Source organism: Gavialis gangeticus, unplaced genomic scaffold (assembly GCF_001723915.1).
Source record: "Gavialis gangeticus isolate Ggan-Ray unplaced genomic scaffold, GavGan_comp1, whole genome shotgun sequence".
NCBI classification, from domain to species: domain Eukaryota; kingdom Metazoa; phylum Chordata; order Crocodylia; family Gavialidae; genus Gavialis; species Gavialis gangeticus.
The window spans coordinates 21,975,513-21,981,488 of record NW_017729033.1 but is presented as its reverse complement, the minus strand read 5'-3'; the positions used below and the strand labels follow the sequence as shown (position 1 = coordinate 21,981,488).

Sequence of the window (5,976 nt, the reverse complement as noted above, 5' to 3'; positions counted from 1 at the left end):
GGGGGGGGGGGGAGGGGGGGACGACAAAAAAAAAATGCACAAAACTGAGCAGTACTGCTGCCACCACCTCCTGATTTTCATCTGGGAGGTTGTAGCACCGTTCTGTCATCTTGTGCATATTTTAGGATTTCATGTCCTTCCAGTGCTGAAGGGAAATTTTATGATCAGCATACCTGGTATGCAAAGTATAAATCATTAAAAATCTGCCCCCTCTAACACTTCCTAAAAAATGCAGGTTTGGGGATGATCATAGAATTGGCTTTCTCGTACTAAATATAAGAATTGGGGTTAATTAATCATCTGCCTCAAGAAACTCACAGCATTCAATGAACCAAATAGTGTGAGAATCTGTTGTGGACCAACTTAATCAGGCGCTCAAGTTATTTGAATTTTTTTTTTCTTTATCATGCTATAACATGCATGGCATTTTACTAACCCTGGTATTTGCCTACCCTGAGCATAAAGGTTAGGGACAGAAGTTACATAAACTAGTTTAAGTGATCAGAAACTCGTTTAAAATCTGTAACAGAACAGAGGCTAAATGCACATAAACCAGTTTAAAAATGGCTGAAACTGGTTTAAGATAAACCTGGTTGAATGTGGTATCAAACTTAACTGATTTGGGTCAAACTGGTTTATGAAATTTCTGTCCCACACCCCTTCCTGGTTCAAGTTAAATCACAGTCCCCCAGCATCCCAGCATGCTTTCCAGCTCTGTGCTGGGCTGGACTGTCTGTTCCGGAGAGCAAGGCTGGCCCCACCCCATGCTTGTAGCTGGAACAGTGAGGGCGGGCTGACAAGTGGGTGGGGGAGGCTAGCCCAGCTGGGGATGCAGCCCAGTGTACAGGGGGGGACTACCCCCCCCCCAGACAAACCCCACCTGGGGTCTGGCGCCGGGGGTGGGGGGGTAGGGAGGATAATCACTCCTTCCCCGCTCAAATTTACTGTCAGCTGCAACTGTGAACTACAAATCCCAGAGGCACTTGGAAGCAGGAAAAGGAAGTGATGAATAACTCTGCAGAGTCCTGCTACTGTAATTCTAGACTGCAAATCCAAAAGATCTCAGGGGCAGCAGGAAGAGGAAGTGAACACAAAGCCAAAGAGCCATGCTGTAGCTCCCCCTGGCTTCTCGCCTGAGCCACTGCAGGCATGTGGCTGCATTTCCAGAATCAAAGGTAAATGTCTGTTCACTTCCATTTCAATTTAATCTGTGCAGCTTAGACGAACCTGCAAAGACTGAATTGATTCAGCCTCGGGCTTTTTGATTGACTGTACTTAGCCAAAAAGATTAAGGTCTGACATAATGAAGAATTGTAACTTCACTTTAACTTATATTCAAGTTAAGAAAAATACTTAACATGGCTTAAACATGGCTGTAAGCCAAAAACACAGTTACGATGGTCACGATAGATGAGCCAAATCACATCTGAAAAACTGCTTTGACAGTAGTAAGAACCCATGTTTAAATATGTCTTTTGTACTTCATTTGTAAGGCCAATACAGAAAGGGCTTCTAGCACTCTTCCCTTTACACACAGTTTCTGTGAAGGCATCCAACACACTGAATCCTTAGCAGCTTCTCTCAGGCCTGTCTTCAAATGATCAAAACAATGTCCAATGGATAATTCAGAACTAAATTCTGTTGAGTCATAGGAGGTCAACTATAAGTAAGGGCCTGATTTCTCCCATAATGATATAATGCATCATTAGGATATTAGGTCTGGATTTTCAGGCAGAGTTTTCACTCAGCCTAGACTATAGGCCTCTTGGTTTTTAATTTAGGTGTTTTGCATTCTTTCCCAAGTTGTCTCTAGACATTTTAATTACTCTAAGTCTTTCTTCTGCTCCATTTGAGAATTCTCCTGTCATAATTCAGAGATAAAAATAAGGGTGCCTTACCTGAACTCTTACTTGTTGCAAAACCGAACCATCCCGTGAAGATTCTGAAGAATTCAGATAAGCATCATCTCACTTTGGGTTTCTATCTAGGCTAGGGGTGCACCGATAGAGATTTTTGGGGCCAATACCAACAGCCAATTTTTAATAAGCCATATCAGTCAATACCCATCTGATTCCAATATGCAACTCAGTAGCGTGGAGAGTGGCATCTGACTGGTAAATTTGTTGTGGGGAAGGGAGAGGGGGCAGATCAAGGCCCCTGCAGTGAGGGAGGGAGTGGGGCTGGCACTGGGGCAGGCACTGCACAGCTGAGGCAGAGTATAGGATGGAGCTGCGAGCAGCTTATAAGGTGGGGGGCACAGGGAGCGGGCAGCTTCCACTGCTGCATGCATCTGGGAGGGCACATGCCCCCAAATCTATGTACAGAGTGCTGGCGAGCTGCTGCTGCGGGCCAGGGCTGGGCTGGTGCTGGGCTCTTTCCAGCAGGGGGCTGGGCCAGGCTGTGCTTGGGGTGGGTGATGGCAGCACTTGGGGGGAGGTTGGGGAGCTATGGCAAATTTCGGGGTGGCTTAACCCCCCCCCCCCACAACCCACCCTCCCAGCGCCACCACTACCTACTCTGAACACAGCCTGGCCCAGCCCCTGCCGGGAAGAGCCTGGCACCATCCTGGCCCCAGGCCATAGCAGCAGCCCACCCTCACCCCACACGCAGATCCAGGAGCACGCCCCCCCATACTCTCCCGGGGTGCACACAGCAGCAGGAGCTGCCTCCCCCCTCTCTCCACACCCCCCAGATGAGCCTCAGCTCCGTCCCATGCCCTACCCCACCCTGGCAGGCAATGCCTGCCCCTGCCCCAGCCTCACTCCCTCCCTCACTGCAGAGGCTTCAATCTGCCCTCTGCCTTCCTTCCTGTGCAACAGACTTACCAATGGGACCTGGGTGCTCTCCATGCTGCTAGGCTGCACTCCTGGCCGCCTGGGTGACGTGCTGTGGCTGTGCGCATGCACGTGGCATTTATTAGCCACATTAAATCGGCCACATCAGACAAAAAAGCCAGTTACCAATACTCTCAATTTTCCTCATATTGGTTCCGATTCGATATGGGACTGATGTATCAGTGCACCTCTAACCTAGACTGTCAACAATAAAATATTACGCCAAAGAGACTATTCTCGAGATTCTGTATCTAGCTTTGCCAGTTCAAGAGGTTAACTAGTTCAGACATATAAATCAAAAGTCTTGGTGTTTAAGTGAAATTGGTCCTAAACTTTGAGGTCCGCTCACCTAGAAGCTTCGTAAGATACAGGCTCTCAAAGAACAAAATCAGTTTCTTTCACTGTGCTCTATAGTTACTTCTGCAGTCAAAAAGGGTGAGTAATTTGTGGCTACAAGACTAAACTTAAGTGAAAAAATGCACAGGCAGGCACACAGCTTTGTCATTATATAAACACATTACTCCTTTGAAATCTGCTCAGCTTATTTAGGTTCATCTAAGCCCCTCGGCTTTTCCTACTGTAATCACATTTAACAGATCTAGACCATGGTTTATACACTTTTAATCACTATCAGTACGAACAGTCCAGGTTTTAATCCCATTTTTCAGAGGCAGTTGTCAAATGAAACATTCTTTCGCAGGATTTTCCTCCTTTAGCCTCTCCAATACTGATCTTGCAATTAGATCTGCGATGGGTGGCTCTTGCATGCTTGGAGCTCCATTGTTTTAAGCAGAGTTCTGTGCTAGAAGTCTCTGGGACAGATCCAATTGCAAAAAAGAGGAGCTGTAAATATTACCCGAATAGACCTAAGACTCCTCGCAACCAGTAAATTAACTTTCCAGGATTTTATTTAAAGCTTGGAAAAAAACAGAAGAGATTAGTCTTAACAAATTCAAAGTTCATTTGCACTCCTAACTTCATAGTTTAAGTGTATGCTTCCCGCTCTGCCTTGGGTATGTTGATGTTTACATTTTAAATATTTTTTAGCAGCACCCAGGACATTAAAAGGACCTGCACCCAGTAACTCAGGTATCCTGTGCCACTGTCTGGGATAGAAGGGATTAAGAGTTATTAAACATTTATAGACAACCTGGCCAAAACTGAATGGCTCTGTTCAGAAAACAATGGCAGAAGGACTCTGCATGCCTTCAGTAAAAGCAGCTTCCCAGGCCAGACTCTGCTGAAATAAATTTGCTAGTCTTTGCTGCCGCTGGGGAAGTTCATGGTTTAAGAATCTGCGCAGAACAGAATTACCGCAGCGGGCAGCAGTGAAACGATTTAAAATACTCCTTTGAATTGGCAAAATTTTCCTTCCCGTCTCCCTTGGCCTTGTTCTGTTCCACAGGAAACTTGTATACCTGCTACCCTTGCTATTAAAGATCTCAAAGTAGCCAATTAGTCTGCTCTTCTGTAGTACCCCAACCACTTGGTTCTCCTAATAACAAAGCATTTTAATGAAGTGCCTCTGAGCCTCAAAGCGGTAGGCACGAAAGGGTTAACTCAGCCACATTAAATCAAGCTAGGAGCATTCCAGAGGAATGCCATTCTGCAGCGGGGCTGTAAAATGAATAGCTCTCCCTACATATGTTCCTTCTAGGCAACAGAGAAAGAAAAAACCACTTGTATTTTAAATCCAGCATCAGTAACTCACTTTGCAGGACACAGCCAGGAATGGTCAGAAACCCACAGGTGGATAACGCTAAGATTTGTGTGGACGTCCGCACAAAAAAGCAATACATGCTGCGTTACCTCTGAAAGTTGTATTTGGCCTTAGGTACAGCCATGCCACAACTTCACCACCTGCTTCAGAGCGAAGCATTTCACAATTTTAGCAGCTGAACCTGTCCCCCTCTCGCACACAACCGCACGGTTACACACAAGGGTAAAGCATAAAAAACCTACAGTCTTAAGTATTCTGGGTATTGATCTATATCAAGCTGTAAAAACAGGAGGTATTAGTGGTCTCTTAGGAGCCTGCTGTAAAAGCAATTGCAACTGCAATTAACAACAGCATATCCTGGGATAGAGAAGATCTAACCAGAAGCTAATTAGGAGGGCAAACACTGAGGCTTGTTAGCTGAGATGCTAATGAGAATTATACTTGAGTGGCAGCAGACTAGCTATTCAGAGTTAATTAGAAACCTCAGCTGATAGCATATTGCGCTTAAGAGCTTTCAAAACAAACAACTGGAAAAAGCTGTCCTGCAGCTAAGGATACTACACACAGCTTTGGGGGACTCCTGGGCACAGGAAGCAGCAAAAAACACCCCAAAAACCCGCCGTTCTAAGAAATCATGGGAATTTTGCAGTACCTGGGGAAGATAAAGAGCAGGCTCAGGAGGTATGTGCTCTCATATTTTCTGGGGTAATTTTGTTCTGTGGTGACGGATTCACATGCTGCACTGGCCTGTCATTTCTGTAGCCTTGCTAGTAAGTGTGAAATTGCACAAGAAGCAAAGTTCAAAGTTTACTGTGCATCCCAGATACCAGCATGGCTCGTGTGTACAAATGGACAAAAACCTTGGACCTTTTAAATATCCCACCCAGAAGCTTTTCACTTTCCAGCTCCCAGCAAGGGGAAGATTTCTGATGTCAGCTATAACAGGGTGAAACAACAGCTGTGCGCATGTTGTTGCTACCACGCCTCCTGCTTTCCCTACTCACTGGATTGCATTACTCTCTCCCTCCTTTGTACACTTATGAGGTTTCCAAAAAAAAAAAAATAAAAAATCAGTTATCTTGATTGTAAAAGGTAATATTCCTGTAATGTGGATTGTGGCCTTACCTGGGCTGAGTTGCATGGCTGATTCCTGCTATAAACAGAACACTGCGAGGCAGGCAGAGGACTGTGTGTTTAAATGTTTCCTCTGTGTCTGATTGGAAGAGGAATAGCCAGTCACAGGACAGAGCAGAGCCGGCCAAACTCCAAAGTAGGCTGATTGTTTCAAGAACAGATTGGATACTGTAAAACCTGCATGCTTGTTTGCAGAGCGCTTAAATACGGGACAATATGCTAGTGTCATTTTAGAACTCATCAGTGGTATTTTCAGCGCAACCGAGATCCTGCCCATATTGCAAGTTG

The 5,976-nt window shown here is 45.5% G+C and overlaps 1 protein-coding gene across 1 annotated transcript in view; it reads right to left on the bottom strand.

Moving 5' to 3' along the window:
* MSANTD1 (Myb/SANT DNA binding domain containing 1) overlaps positions 1-5,730 on the bottom strand; it is a 119,151-nt gene extending 113,421 nt beyond the window's left edge. The window contains exon 1 of the mRNA XM_019526576.1: positions 5,680-5,730. The gene's annotated coding sequence lies outside the window, so the exon portion shown is untranslated. The remainder of the gene's footprint in view (positions 1-5,679) is intronic.
* Between the last annotated feature and the right edge of the window lie 246 nt (positions 5,731-5,976).